This window comes from Drosophila subobscura, chromosome O (genome assembly GCF_008121235.1).
Source record: "Drosophila subobscura isolate 14011-0131.10 chromosome O, UCBerk_Dsub_1.0, whole genome shotgun sequence".
NCBI classification, from domain to species: Eukaryota; Metazoa; Arthropoda; class Insecta; order Diptera; family Drosophilidae; genus Drosophila; species Drosophila subobscura.
In genome coordinates, this window is record NC_048533.1 from 22,949,246 (window position 1) to 22,965,931 (window position 16,686).

The following is a 16,686-nucleotide window of genomic DNA, read 5'->3' on the forward strand; positions in this document are numbered from 1 at the left end:
AAAGCAAAACCAAAACGAAACGAAATGTATTCTGTCAAAAGCTTTCACCGTAGAGCTCTCTTGGAATTAATTTCACTCAGATAAATATATATATATTTATATACATTTTTATCTTCATGTTTATGACAAAATCGTCGTGAGGATTTCAATTTCTCCCAATCGAATGGCAGGCGAAAATCTGAGCACGTTCATCGCTGATATGGCAAATTCAGATCCTTAGCCGGAGCTCAGATTGAATTGGCAATTGAAACATTCCCTTTTGCGTGCGAGTGGGAAGTGGCAAGTCTTTAAGGGGACTGGAAGCTAATGAGCAGCTCTTGGCCCCGAAACAAGAGCATCCGACGAAATGGAGGCTCATGAATCACCTGTTGCTCTGCCCGATTCGGCGGGGGCCTCTGACAAACGGTTAACAAATACGAGAACTCGTATTTTCCGGCATAAATCAAGCAAATGAGCGAACAAAACAAAAAGCGCAGGGCCCGAACGAATAAAAAACTCAGACGAACAGCTGAGGGCAGCTCCAGTTGGCCAATCGTAAGAGACAGGGCCAAAAAAAGAAGCCGCAGAAGAACTCTTTTGGCCAAAAACCAGAATCAGACTGTGAGTGGCAGAGGGAGAGAGCAGTCCGCGCAAATACAATCTTGCAAAGACAAAAGCGGCAGCGGCGTCGACGTTTGGAGAATCTCCCCGCGGCAGAGGTTCTTACAATTTATGCGACGCCAACGACGACGATGCCAGCGCCGACGCCGACGCTTGCTGGGGCTTTCATTACAGCGCGAATTCTGCCCAGAATCGGCAAAGCTCGCTCGCTCGCTGAGTCGCTGCTGGAGTAGCTGCCGTCGCTGCCACAATGGAACATCATCATGACGTTCATTAGCGGCTGCGGCGGCAGAAGAAATTCAGAATTCAGCTCTGCCACAACCAAGGGACACGAGGGTATAAAAGAACCCAGCCCCACTGACCATTGCAGCAAATCTTTCTCGATTCGGTTACGCGTGCGCAGTCTGCAGCAGCGCTCGGTAAGAACTATCCTGACGGCAGGATAAACCCCAAAATAAGTGAAGTGTTCCGTTTAGGTCATATCAGCAAAAACAACGCGAGTGACAAACAATTCGAAAATACGCCCAATCAAAAAACAATTAACAATTAAAAAAGTGGTGAGTGCCATAAAGAAGTCCCGCTTGAAATATTTGTACATAAATATAAAATATTAAAAAACCAAATTTCAATGCAAAAATCGACAATTGCAAAATATGACTATACGAGTCATATGCACATATTTATATTCCAATGCAATCAGAGCTAATAAATTCGGTTAAAACCTGATATATAAATCAAGGACTGACAAAGTTATTACCAATAAAAACAATTCATATAGAAAATCAGTTTATATTGTTGGCCACTGGCCATTGTTTCGAGGTTTTAAATGTTTCAACGAATTCCCAATGCACCCGAAGTCCGTGAGAGCAATTTTGATTCATTTAGTCCCACTTTTCACTGAAACAAGCCAGACAAATCACAGTTCAGTGAAGGAGGTTGGAAACCTCTTTGCTATTTTTATGTCACTCTAAGACCTCCATCAATCCAAATGGCCAAGCAGTCCGAAAAGGGACTGGAGCAAACCTCAGCAGAGTCCTCAAGCACATGACCAAAGCGCTTTATTGTTTAGAAGTGCACAAGTCGAGAGTGAATTTTACGCACACGCATTCAAAATTGAAGGTCGCCTTCCAGCCCATCAGCTATCCGAGCTCCCCGGGCACCCACTGCTCCCGCAGCTGTAGCTACAACAATGTAAACTTTAATTGACACCATTGTTCGGGCAACACTTTTTGCTCCATTTAACAGCCATAGATTGCCGCCGAGTGCGCTGACAGGCAAGCGGGAGAAACGCACAGGATAGAAATTCAGAAAAAAAACGTAGAAAAGATAACGAGCGGCGACCCAGTAGGGGGGTGCGATGGATGGCGGGGTTGGGTTCCGTCTGAGCCATGTCAGTGCACAAGTCCATCAGTCACTCGGGGCCGGCGCGACACTTCTGCATGGAGGAGCAGTGGCAGGAGCTGGAGCTGCCATCGCTGACCAGTCATCAATTCCGGGCACGTTGTTCAAATTATTATTATGCGCAAAATCGCAAAAGGATCTCGCACTCCAATCTCTCTGTCTCTCTTACTGTTTCTCACTGTCCCTGTCTATATCCCTGACAGTTGTAGTAGTTACTGCTTGGGCCTGCCACTCGAGCACACAATCAAGAAATTTAAATTTGATTCGTTGCGCAAACTGCCCAACATCAACACCAACACCAACAACCAGCAAAGCGCACTCAAGTGTCAAATGTAGGAAAGATAAAGGAAAAAAAAGCATAAAAAAAGACTTACACACTTGCACTTGAATCGAAGGATGCCCTTCTCCTGCTGCTCCTGCGCTCCCGTTCTGCATTTCAACTTGACTTCTTGTCAGGCTCTTCTGGCTCTCACTTTTGCCCCCATCCTCTTTGTGCTCACTTTGTCAATTTGCTTGGCATTCTGCTTTAGTTTTCAACGATTGCCATAAATTAAATTGTTTGTCGCAGGACAACATTGACAGCGTCAGTGGCAGCAGTAACCAGTGCCAGTCCCAGTGGCAGCGTTAAATGTTGACAACTTTTTGCCCAGCGATTTATGTGCGGGCGTGGCCCTAATAGGCGGCTAAGTTCCGTCAATGGTTGGTTGTCAAATGACAAAACAATGCATCAAAGTCAATGCACAGTAAAGGAAATCCTAACCTGGTAAATCAGGAGCATTCTGTCCACTCTCTTCCACATGCTCCAAAGCCAACCAACCCAGAGATATATTTAATAATCTGTAACAATATCACACTTTCTTTACCGTGTGTCTGTGGGTTCGGCCAACCATCTGCATAGATAAGAATCGCACAGACAACACCCAAAATTTTGTGAAAATTTGTTAATTTAAATTCCATGCATTAACTTAACAACAACAACAACCAGCACACAGCCCCACTGCCCACTGCCATAACAACAACTATAAATATTAATAATATTTGCACACCCGAAAGAAGAGAACCAGAAAGAAAAGTGAAATGATATCGTTTGTTGGTCATTATGCATTCCGATGGCTATCGCCGGCTCGTCTGCCTTCTGACCAGTTCACTTGCTCGCAAATTATGCTAATTTTATGTGTCAATTATCTGCCAATAAGCAGAGAGGCAAGAGGGTCTGGGCAGGGGGTATATGCGTATATATTTTTTGGGTTACTTGGTCAAATGGGGACGAACCCTGAAGTGGCTGCTGCTCATGTGTAAACATGATTTTTGCCAGTCAAGTGGTCAAGTTCTTTTTATTTTTCTGGGTCTGTTGCCCGTCATTTGCATATTTTGTTTGCTTTATGCAAATCGAGGCGAATTCGGTTAACGAAAATAAAACAGGAACCTACAATAGACCCCACAGAAAACGCCAAGCAACGCAGCCAATTAAGTAAGACCATAAAATGCATTAACTATTGTCCGCAGATCGACCTACTATTCTGGACCACTATGATATCATGGCTGTAGCTAAAAATAGAACAGAATTTTTTGGCAAATCCATCAATAGTCAATAGAACATTCCGAATACGTGCCAAGTTTCACACATTTCACATTTTGGCACTTGGCATCGAAAGGCTTTCTCTGCCTCAAGGCAGCCAGGCCCGAACTGGGTCCCATGCCTCCACTCATGATGCAATTTCAATTAAAGAGAAGCGAAGCGTACAACAGGCAAACAAACGAACAAACAGTCAAACAAACAATGACACAAGCAAGAAAACAAAGTGAAAAAATGTTAGACAAATAAGCAAAACGCTCGAATTAAACTTCAACTTGAACTCCGCAAAACTGGAGGCGGCACGCGAGCTGCTCGCTCGCTTGCTCAATGATGTAATCGATTCGATGAAGCCATTATCCCAGGCCCAGCCACAGTCCCGACTCCAAACAGGTACTCTCTGTATCTCTGCGAGCACTTTGCTAATGGGCGAAAGTCAAGATCGCAGATGAGAGGCAAACTTCTGGTCATGTAATTCGCATGCGGTCAACTCAGACAACAATTCTTGCCTCATGAATCAGCATTTCCAGCACACAAAGGGAGAAATCAAAATATAAATAAAAAGTGTTACACTTAAATCTGCTTGTGGTCCGCTCGGATTCGTGAAGTGCTGAAAAGACAAGCAACTCTCTGCTGCCGGCTTTTTGCAGAGCTGAGCAACGTCTTCGGGGCAAGGCCCCAAACTTATGCAACGAGCAGTGGGCAAATCTGCCAGCCAAATTACCATAAAATTTACATAAAAGCTTCCGTGTAAAATTTATTTAAAACAAATAAAAAAAGCTACAGCAACAGCAAGAGGGAGAGGAAGATAGAAAGGTTCTGGTAGAGGTAGAGGGAAAATGCACAAAATCCTGTGTGGACACTATATATCTTGTGCTAGGCGGAAGCCGAGAGAGGTTGTCTTGTCAGGCAGAGCCATAAACATAAACATAAACTGCCGGCAGGGCCCCACCCGTCCCGGTCCGGTCCGGCCCGGACAGACAACAATTGGCAACAGGTGTAGGCCAAGCTATGTGTGAGCCAAGAAAGTAGCAGACCTGGCCCTGTCCCTAGCACTAGACTCAGTCTTGGTCTTGTTCTTCTTGTGCCCTTATCTAATAACAGCAACGATTTGACAGCACAAAGAACAGAAACACACAGAGAAAGAGAGAGAGAGAGAGAGAGAGAGAGAAAGAGTCAAGTGTGAAGCGGATCCCTGAACACGTGCCCCTCCAATTCTGAACAGGTCTTAGCTTGGCTTTGACAATTTTTGGTTGCCCAAACGTCGGAAACGGTCTTGGGTCGTCCCCAGTGCCTGATCCCTGGTCCCTATTGCCCAGTTGTCCTGTTCTGTTCTGTTCTTTTCTGTACCGTGCTGTGCTGTCCGAGTTGTAGCTCAAGCCGTTGGCTTTCGTCTGTCAATTTTTGTGTTATTGTCCTACGGCGGAGGTTGCTACGTGCAGGGTCCCGTGCCTCTTAAGTCTTGTCATTGTGCAAATTTACAGTTTTTCGCCAAACGTATTGGGTTGAGTGGAGTCGTTTGGGGAAATCTTCGAGATTGTGGCATCAAATTCGACACTAAAAAGACAAACACGTTTTGTATTGAGCTCCCCGAAAATGCCCCCGAGGAGGGCCAGACTCAAAATTAGCCGAATGAAAAGGCTGCAGGCTGCAAAGTAGCCAGGCAGGGCAGACGGTTGCCAATCGGGGTGGCATCCAGCTTCCACTATGGCCATGTGTGACCGAATTAATCCTAGAGAGGAAATTAAGTAATTATGCACTTGACTTGCCATTTTTACCATTGCCCCAGCCCAGTGTGCATTCCTGGCACTCCATTTAAGCCGGCTCTGGCCAGCCGGCACACATTGTTTCAGTCCCAGTCCCAGTCGCCAGTCGAGAAGTATTCACATCGTAGGGTTCTCAGTCCCTGGCCTTATGCAGATACCAATACCAATTTCAGCTTAGGCCAGCTGTCCCCAAAAATGGCCTGTTCAAACACAAGCAGAGGAGCCATTGCAAGCTGCCATTGACGGAGGGAATATTGGCCCATTGGCATCATGTTCGATTTTGCAGACACAGCGTCGTTTTGTCTTTAACTAAATTATAGCTACTACATGGCCAGAGACTCTGGATTCCGAATTGCTGCTTCTCGTGATGCTGCTGCTGCTGCTGCTCCTGATCGGAACTGGAACTGCAAGTGGAAGCGGAAGTGGAAGCGGATGCAGAGGCGGAAGGATGGACAAAACGGGGCAAAATGGCTTAAACTGAAATGTGCCAAAAACTTCAATGCCTGCAACTGACGTGATATCTCCAACCTCAACTTCTGAGCCGGGGTCGGTGTCGAGTCTGGACCGTGCCGGCAGTGAAGTGGATACTGGCTTTGCCTGGCAGTCAATAGTCAACTAAACTGCATCAAACTACCTGCCAAGAGCGGCTGCTGTTTCCACAGCCCCAGCTCTGGCCCAGCCTCTCCCTCGTTCCATCAGTCTCCGTTTCAGTCAGTGTGTTTGGCTGTGTGCGTCGACCGATATCGATATAAGGCATTACCTGCTAAACTGTTTGGCAGCATCACAGGTAGAGCCAGGCCGGTCTGGGTCTGTGTCTAGCAACAGAGACAGAGACAGAGCCAGCATGTCAAACAGTTTTGCAATTGTTTCGGAATTGTCTCTCGTGCAAATGCAATTTTCTTCAATTTGATTGGGGCGGAGGACACACGGGACACCGGGCAGTTTGCAATGCCAGTTGGCAGTTGGCCTGGCTCAGGGATATGCCATAGGTATTTCGAAGAAGAGTTTAATCTATTACATAAAACAAATTGCAGATTTGCCTTGTTGTTGCTGCTTCTTTCTTTTTGCTTGGCGTTGCCTTTGGAAATGGAAGCATGACATTTAAGTTACTTGATTTTGTCATTAGTTTGTTTGTTACTTGTACGAAAACCCCTCCCTGCAAGGCAGGGGCCAAAGCCCAGGTGGCAATGGTCACATTATTGGCAGGCCGTAGATAAGCCTGATTTTTGTTCTGTCAGAGGATCCACTTCGATTTATGTCCATTGACATGAGTCACCACAAAATGGATAGCCTGGGACCAGATGCACAGATTAGAGAGAGATTTCGATGCTGTTCTGCTACTAATTTCCGGCACGATGAATACACGAATAAATAAAAGAATAAACAAAGGAAATTGCCTTACCTTGACAGCATGAAGTGTTGCCATGTGGCACTAGGCTTTGCACCATGAGAAAATGTATCTGAAAATAATTGAAAATAAAACAGATTAAGCCACATAACAAACCAGAATCCATTTCTTTATTAATTTAAATATATTTATAAATTTTTTAATTGAATTTGGCTTGAAAGAAACTAATTTAAACCAAATATCAAAGCATTTTAATTACCAATTTTCAAACAAAATCAAGCTATAGGACATGTGATGTGATTAAACCTTAGCGAGTAAATAAAAAAATGATAAAGAAGTCACATGTCCTTTGTGTACCCTTCAGTCGTTTATTTTTATCCGCCATTTTAATATCGTACGAGTTTTCATCAAAATGCACTCCATCAACCAGACAATTACGGGCTCAAAATGCAACAATTTTATTACATAAAGCTTATGGTCAGACTAACAAATATATCAAAGCTAAAAGCCTGGAACATTCGCAAAATACCAGAAAAACAGCTGCAGGGAGCGAGCCGAACTGAACCGAACTGGGGGATAGACTCATCCCGCCACGATGATCCCATAGAGCTCCCCTTTACCCCCGGTGAACAATGGCCCGATGTTGACATAATAAAACGCACATAACTAGCGCACAAACAGCAGGAGCAGGACCAGAACGGGTCAGAGGATGGGATTCAGAGGACACAAGGCCGCAGATGCCACAAATTCCGATTTTCACACAAACACAGAAACATATACACACACAGAAACACCCATATATGGTCAGTAAAAAATGTTATTAAAAAATATATCCCATAAAGAATGAGCGGAAAAGAGATGGAGATGGAAGTCCGGATGGAAGCGAGAGAGATAGAGAGAGAGAAATCATATAAAAGAGAAATCAATGCAAAACTATGGGATTTAAAAGCGCTTTAAATCGCCCAAGAATATGCAAGGCCATGGGTCATAAAATTGCGGTTTCATTACACAAAAACCTCAAGCATGACATGGGAAATGGAGTGAGGCACTCCTCGAGTGCGTGTATGTAGAAAAAAAAGGACCAACTGGATAGACAACTGGAGAAAACTGTGATATTAAATCGACTGTGGCATGTGCCTGACTAGATCTGAACCAAGAATTATACCAACTAACTTGTCCACTGCATTCCAAGGAGCATTCAAAGAGGAGCTGAAGCAGCCACTCAATACGTTTTATGGCAGAGTAATTCAAAGTTAACGATGTGTAAATACTTAAGGGCTTAAAATGCAAAACCAAAACCCACGAGGAGCACGACAACGAGGCTGACAGCCGAAAACCGCAATTATGACAACAGAACTGGACTAGAAAGGCGACTCCAGGAGATGGAGTCTTCTCGTTGGATTTTGGGTACGAGCTATGGTTATGGCTAGCAAAAACCAATTACTTGACGTATGTCCGAGTATCTGCTGGCTTGCCTGTGAGCGATGGCTGCCTCAGAACTATGATTTGTCCTTGGGTCCAGAAATGGTAACAAAATTGCAACCTCGTTTGTTGCACAAATGAGCCACATTGTAACCAAAGGGGAGAGACTGGAGATGAGGCCGAGACGAGTCACAGACCTGCAGCCACAGAACCACAGGGGCATTGGACATGGGAAAAGACAATTACCCGCCAGCAATTTGCGTGAATTAACACCAGTCGAAGAGCTTGCGCACAGAAAAGATAACTTTTATAACTTCTTCAGTGCAGAAAAATGCTCACCGTGCTGGACCCGTCTGGACAAGGGTCCCTAGATGCAGCGGCAACAACAAAATGCATATATTTATTATCGCTGCGGCGTGATTGCAACGACCACAGCAAATGCGACCTTGAAGAGCACCTGGCCCTGGCTACGTTATGCCCTCTGGGGGAATGTATTGTTGTTCTTTGCCTGTGCTCTGCCATCATCCTCATCATCATCATCTTGGCATGGCCAATAACTTAGCAAAAACCAAAGCGATTTGCTAAAGTTTTTATTGTCCTGGTCCAGCAAGATGAGCGGCGGCATCAGGTGTGGATGGTGTAAATTGAATTAAACTCCAATGCTCGGGCCACTCAGCGAGCATTCATCTTCGACCGGTGGTGGTGCATCAAGTTTGGGTTCGTCCGACCCATCTCAAAGCACCCAGAGATCAAAGGGAATGCCTGAAACACCATAAACTACAAAAAAGATACGATTATGTGTACTATTGTAGGTCCCTAGGGGCGGACATACATCCCTAGGACCTCTAGGACACGCCCCTTCCATTGCTAAGCGCGTGATTTAATGAGTTTTACAGACACTGATTTATGCCTAATGACTGAGCCTAAATTGTTCTCTTGCCGCTCTGTTCCGCCTTCGCACAATCCATTTGCCCGCACCCCGAAATATGTGTACAACGTATGCAAATTAAGCAACTCAAACAAATGCAAAACTAAATTGCTTGAAATACAACTTTTTGGCAGATTTAAGCCCCACAGCAGTGAGGCATCGGAGGGTGCGGGTACGGGGCTGTGGGGTGGCACCAAAGAATGAGAATCACATCAGAAGTGAGCAAAACAGATTTGTCACAAAACCACAACAGCCAGTAAATCAGCATAAAAGGCGAATGCAAGTCAAAACATTTCAGAAATTATGACCCCGGACAAGGGCCCCCGAAAAGGGTCGTCTGCCGCAAGACCAAGCCGCAAACTGAACGAGCCTGGAAACCCAGTCGTTGAAGGGGTTTCGGGATTCGAAATGGAATATGCAGAGGGAACAAGTGTGTATGTGGAGATGGGGGCTACTGTGGGGCAATGATAATTGCCCCGGCTGTGGGTGGACTGGATCAACCAAGCGTGCAGCAAAACGAAACAAGAAAAAAAGGGCTAGCTACCGGGGGCCGAATACCAAGATACTCTGGCAAATCGATGATAATTGCAAATATCTAACTGGAATACGTAGATGGGAGATATTGAAGAGATATATTTCAAGTATTAGTTGGCATAGATCTCCGGGATAAATCATAATACCTTATAAGATTAAACAAAGTAGAAGCATCCAAAAGTTACGTACTGAAGCGAGCGAGTAACTGTAAACATGCAACAGCAGCAGCAGCTGAAATTCGTAAATGCAATAATTGCTGCTGCATCTGTGCGTCTGTCTGTTCTATCTATGCATGTGTGTGCCTGCATGTGTATGAATGCATGCAGAAAAGATGCAAATCAGTCAGACATCTGGACACATGACCAGACGAATGACGGCGGCAGCCTCTCTCTTACCCTCTCGTGAGCATAAATAAGTTGTCTGCTAGGGGCTTTGCCCAGACCCCAACCTGCACCCAAGCGCCTCCTGCCCTCAGCGAATGCCCAATCTAACGAGGGCTTATTCATTACAACAGAAAGGGAGGGATGGCAGGGGCAGACACACGAGTTCTTTCTCATCTTTGCCATACTTGGGGCTCCCAAATGTGTCTGCTGCAAAAACAAAGGGGTGAGAGAACAGAGAGTGAGGCACAAGAGCATAACAAACAGCTTTTTGTTGCTGCATTTGTTGCTGCTGCCTCTGCTGCTGCCTCCTCAGTTGAGCAGACATTAGAGTAGCCCACTGACACTTCCGTTTAGGCTTTGTTTTTATACCCAGTACTTGCAGAGCTAAAGGGCTTGTGGAACTAGTGAAGATGAATGTAACAGCCTCACGACACTGCTTCCAACCGCATAAGTGTAGCAAAGAAAGAACTGCTTTAAGAACTTGTTAAAGCGTATCCTCTAGTCTTTAGTCTATATTTTCTCTCTGTTCTTTTCTGTGTTCATGAAACGGTTGCAGCTCATGCCTTAAAAAAGATGTGTGTGTGCATGTGGAGAAGGAGCAGGAGCAGGAGCATGCTGCAGAAACAAAGCAATTAAAAGCTTTAACTTAAAGTAGAGAGAGCCTCACATTTTATTTGTTTGCTCTGGACGAATGTGCTCTCAGAACGTTTGAATGTTTTAAGCACACTTTTCATGGCTTTATTTATTTATGGTTGGCTAGTTTGATGCTTATTAAATAGTTTTGCATTTGAAATTTATTTCGGCACAAGCCCACATCTTTTCTGCAGGGCAATAATTTTTGGCTTTTGCCATCTGAAACACGCACAGGAATACACACACATAATTTACAAGCTCTTGACTTTCACACACAATTCATGTTCGTTTCATTTTCATTTATGCATATAAATATTTCTTAGAGTTTTATCTAGCATTTCAGACATTTAATTGAGGCAAATTTCATTTAAATGGCAAAGCGAAAACGAGTATTCAAAGGGAATTAGTTGATAAATGGTAAACATTCTCTGGTTTTTTATTGTTTATTTATTTGCACATTACAATTTATTATTAAATGGTTTTGATAAGTCAAGCACCATTCATGAACAGCTTTCGGGGAGCAGCGCTTTGATTTCTTACAAATTTTCTCGCACAAGATCTCTCAGACTCTGTGCAAATGACAGGGCGTGTCATGCACTACCCCAAAAACAAAACCTAGACATGCGTGGAGGTCGTCTTCCCTGCTCCTCCACAATGTCGTACAATGTGTGTTCATGCTACTTAAACTTGAGCAAAATGTTCTGTCATTTTGACATCATTACACCCAAACACATGCATTAGTTCTGCTTTAGTCTTAACCCATGGAATGACGAAGAAAGGGTGGCGGTGGGGGAAACTATCATGCTGTAGCCCGAGTATTAGGCGACGTGAGTGAAGAAAAAACAAAGAAAAAAGCGGTGGAAAAATGGAAAAACGAAGCAAAACTAACATACTTTGGTTGGCATAACTGCGGAGTGGAGCTCTGATGTCAGAGCTGCTGGAATAATAGATTCACGCACACACACACACACTCTGGCCATGACAATGAGAGATGGTTTTGTGTTTGTGTTGCCGGGAAAGTGCAGATCAAATGCAGTTAACTAGCTTGTTGACATCTTCACACACAATTTCCCCGCAAAACGCACACACACACACACAACCAGATGAGTTTTTGTGGGTTCGTTATTCCTTCAACAGCATTTACCTAAGCAAAAAACTCAGCATCCTAACCACTATTCTCAGCACACGACGTGGACACCTGACCCAAGATGAAGATGAGGCCCAGAAAATAAAATATCAGACGGCGACCCAAAAAGGCAACACATAATAGAGAGAGAAACATACATATATACATATTTATGTATTTTTCTTATAAATGAAGAAAAACAATTTTGTGGCCAAAAGGATTGCCAGGTACAATTGCTACGTGCGTTTGGAACGAATTGCAGCACAAACACTCGAAGCAGCATCACTCTCCCCCCTTTGCCGGGCGACTGTGCTATAAGTGGGGGGGAATGGGCAGTGTGGGGGAGTGGCACTCATGCAAAAGTAAACGATTTTCAAATGCAATTCCACAAATGGCCCGGCCCGGCCAGACGAGGCCCGCTCCCCATTGTCACAGCAAAGTTGTCAAAACATATTATATGGTCCGGTTAAATTTTAATGTCCGTAGAAGATGCAATTTTTAAAAGCATTTTCATTTTGATTTGCTCGGGGCCCACTTTGGCCAATCTTATGGAATTCCCCATGAAATATTTATGCCAGCAGACGAGCAACAGAAAAAACAAACGAAACCCACCCAAAAGACTGTGTCTGCACTCATGTCCCCTGTTCATGTTCGTTCCAATTGAAGCCGAAGCCAGATTTTGACCCTCATCGAGGCAGACATGTACCTTTGGTCAGTGATCCTCTTGACTCCAGCCTGCAAATCCCAGATGCTCAAGAAGCTCTTCGAGTGTGGACCAACGCCTCGGACCCTGTGCCCGGGTCCTGTTGCTGCGTGCCACAAGGCAGACAAACTATTTCACCGCACTCGCACTTGCATACTTTTGCGGCCTGCATGCCAAAAGAGTCCTCACCCGGACTCTAAGCATTTCAACTGAGACGCATGCCATCGGTAATACACTGCAAAAACTGGTTTTAAAATTTGGAAAATAATAGGAAAATATTATTAAACTTGAGGGACTTGAATTTCATATAATTAAAAGCTTGGTCTAGGACTTTGGGTCCCGTTTTCAACTCTTAAGTCTAAGTTCTTTGTGTGTCTTTATTTTGCAAGTGTAAAACATTTTGGAGAGGGTCATTTGAGTGGTGTTTGAGGTCTGGCACATACGCTTAGGTCAACGAAATTTCAGCGAGGGAATTTTAAGGAATTTTAAATGTTATATACAGCTCAGAACTCTCAAAAGTACCTTTTAAATATAGTTCAGGTATATATTTCGCTTCCTTTACAGTGCATTCCCGAAGTCACGATTTCTTTCTCTGGTTTCGCACTCAAGCTGGCTTTCCCCTCAGTATTCTATCTACACCCTCACCATTTAAAAATAATCTCAGTCTCTGGGTTGCTTCGTAGCAATAGCTTCATTGCATACTTTTGCCAACAGAATGTTACAAATATGCTTGGCATACGAACGATGCCATGACTACTCATGCCTGTGGCATGTGGCTGTGTATCTGCGTATCTGTGTATCGGTATCTGTGGCTGTGGCTGTTACTATATCTGTGTATCTTTGTATCTGCCTACCGAAGCCCATTTATTGTTCTTTCCGCACAGTCAGACAGTCAGCCAGTCAATGGGTACAAACAACACGGAAATGGAACTGGCAAAAAAAGAGAGAAGATGTTTCCAAAAGCCAAAACAATGCAATAAACGTAATTACAATTGAAACGTCTCTGAGTGGGCGAGTGGGTTGGGGCCAATAACGAGGACAACGTGTTTGTCAACTGGCATACGCACCCGTACATTGGAATTTATCAATAATTCCCATACGGACAGCTACGAAGTCCTTTTCTTTGCCAATTACACACGCACACACACAGGGCCAGGAGACGGACTTGCACTCCTTTTTTCACAATACCCGCCCAATACCCGTACGTGCTGGTATCTCTTCTCAGTTTGCATTGCTGTCCGGGCTTACTTCATTTCATTGCCCGTAGTTATGGCATCCACAGTGAATCAGTGCTTTTTGTGTACCCACTAGAAGGGAGTCCCTTACTGTGTGTAAGACAGTTGGGCTATCGGGTTTGATAATGTATATATAAGGGGATAATTTGTAGGTCCATCGACCAAGGGGTGCTTTAGTTCTTTGGTGGGTTTATCAATATCGAGCATAAATGATTCAATGGGCATTCCGCAGTCAGGAGCATTCCAACATGCTCAAGGTTTGTGCCAGGATGGAAATATTTAAATCATAAATATTCTTTTGTAATTTGTAAAATGTTCCATGAATAATGGTCAAAAAAGAGTTTGGCACTTGGATTAGAGATAGGAGATCGGAGTGCTGTAAAAATAAATTCACATGAGAATTCTCAACCAATTTATTTGAATACAAAAATGTGTGTTTGTATTGTGGAGGAAATCTTAACCCACACACAATGTATGGGCATTTGTTCCTTTTTTGTTTCCCCAAATCAACCACTTTTTCGCCAGCAAATGCTTTTTAAAGTCTACTCAAAGTTGATTTGGATTTTGTTGGCCTCTGGCGGTATTTACTTTGCTGCATTGGTTCTGCAGGAAATTCAATTAAAATTGATGCTGCCAGTGCTACTGCTGCCAATTGTTTGGCGGGATTAGATGGAAACAAAGCAAAGGAGATGGAATCCCTGTCGAGTGTCTTCGGCTTAAATCACAGTTGAGGAATCCTCTGGCAGCCACTCAATAACTTAATTCGCAAACGCATTCGCCTTCAGGCGCACTTACAGTTCTCTCTGCGATATTGTTTTTGCGGGAGGGGCTCAGTTCGGGGCTTCCTTCAAGGTACTCCAATGTGCCGCAACAACAACAACCAGCAGCTGTTGGCCACAGCATCTGCTGTTACCGTTGCAGCCGCCGGCAAGTGACAGGCAAGGATGCCCGGCCAGAGCCAGTACCACCCAGCGACCGCACAACACCCAGAGGGAACATATCCAACTTTCAGGCAAAGGGGCCTACGCCCGACCAAGTGAAAACAAGCGTGAACAGAACCCACTCCGACGCCCAACAAAAAACAGGATGCAGCGCGGCGCATCCTGCGCCTTTGGCTTTTCGGCGGCACAGCAACTGCAACTGCCACTCGAATTTTGAATTACGGCCAGGATGGGCTGGCCGCGTGTTTAGATCCACTTCCTGGTTGCCTTTTGCAAAGTTTTGCGCCGCCACTTCCCTGCCCCGTGTGCAACTTTGCAACTGTACATAAATTTAATTTCATTTTATGAGGCGGCCCAGCAACATCTTTGAGAACTTTACCACACACTATAAAATCTACACGGAGCGAAAACGACTTGTTTCTGATAAGAAAATTCAATAAAGAAATGTTTAAAAATTTGTAAAATAATGTGCAGATATTTTCTAAGAACTGAAAAATCGGAATTAAGTCTTGCCTCTGGCTCATGTTTAAGTCTCAGTGTATGCACGGCTAATGCAATTTTATTTCTATTCTTGCCATTTTTCATTGCAGCCAGACTTGCCACTTTCCACTTGGCACTGCCGCTTTTGTGGGCGTCGGGAAACTGTTTCGGTGAGTTAAGTATGAATTATGTTGTTTTAGCGCTGCGTTACTGAGTTCGAAAACTTATTGAAATATGCCGCAGCAGCAGCAGCAGCCGGCCACTACACCAACTTCTGTGTGTCCTTTTAAGCTTAATTGAAAGTTCGGCCCTCACCCAGCCCATTCAGGCCAAGGCAGCAATATGCCGGCAGCCCCAAAAGTTTGGCCAGAACGCACTATGCTCCGACCAGCCAGGTTGTAAATTAGCGACAGCTGGCAACTACATACATACATATGTACATGGAGAGTGCACTTTGGGGTGTTGTAGTTTGGAACTGGTAACTGCATTTACAAGGTAGACATTTTGCATTGACATTGCTGTGGGCTGGCTGAAATTTTAATTGAATTAAGAATTTAGATTCCATTTGACTATCTAATGGTTGTCAATCAAAAAAGTTGTGGCTGGCTCTTGACAATATTTTTACATTTGTGTCAGAAAGTTGCCACATGCAAGTCAAGCCCACACAAATGTCACATCAAATCTCACATATACCAAAGGAGATTGATGCACACATAGATAGAGAGAGTTCTCTGAGAATTGCCCAATCTATGTGGAGAAATTCTGCACAGAACTTTTCACGCACAACAAATTTTGCTGGCGGTAAACAAGACATGGAGGAAGCCAGCGGGAAAAATTCAACCAACGCCAGAAATCTTTTGCAGCTGCTCATAAAAATGTCAGAAAGATACCATACCACCACATCCCCCTGTCCTTACAAACTAGTTGCAGTTGCGTTTGTGAGCAATTTGTTATTCGATTTTTATATGGCCATGCAAAACTTCAACTTCCAGAATGACAGACACAGCCATGTCAGCGGAGGAAACCCTACTCCATTTTGTCTGTGAAAGAGGAGGGCCAGTGCCTAGGAGTGATCTGGCTGGCACCACGGAAATGGCTTGAAATTGTCAGCTGCGCAATGATGCACATTAAGTGTCAAGTGCCAAAAGTTGTCGACAACAACAAGAGAGTTTTCCTCAACTTCTTTGAAGAGGACGGGGCCCGGGCACTCGCACAGACGCCATTGTGTCATTGTGAACCGGAAAGACATACTCGTACACATTTATTTATTTATTTATTTATTTTCCGTTAACTCCTCGTCTTCGATTTTGTGCTGCTGCAATTTTCAAACGTGCTGCTGTCTCGTCCTCAGCTTTACGTTTCCCATTGTGCACAAACGGAATTTCAAAGGCCATTTGCGGTTAAAAATTCGGTGAGCGCTTGGAACTGGGAGCTGGGAGGGCGAGTGAGTGCATGGTGCATTCGATCCTTATAACAATAGAGCAATGAGGGCACGCTGACGCCATATTCAATATTTATTTACGCTTCAATTTCTATTTGAGAGAACGAGTGAGTTCTCCAGCCACCCACCAGTACGGAGGATACTCGTATTTCACGGAGTTTTCAGTTCCGGC

General features: G+C 44.3%; 1 protein-coding gene across 1 annotated transcript in view; it reads left to right on the forward strand.

Annotated features, from left to right (window-relative positions):
- Nucleotides 1–995: 995 nt before the first annotated feature.
- The window catches only part of LOC117896406 (sericin 1), a 47,789-nt gene continuing 32,098 nt past the window's right edge, over nt 996–16,686 (forward strand). Inside the window, exons 1-2 of the mRNA XM_034804721.1 lie at nt 996–1,157; nt 15,184–15,243. The gene's annotated coding sequence lies outside the window, so the exon portion shown is untranslated. The remainder of the gene's footprint in view (nt 1,158–15,183; nt 15,244–16,686) is intronic.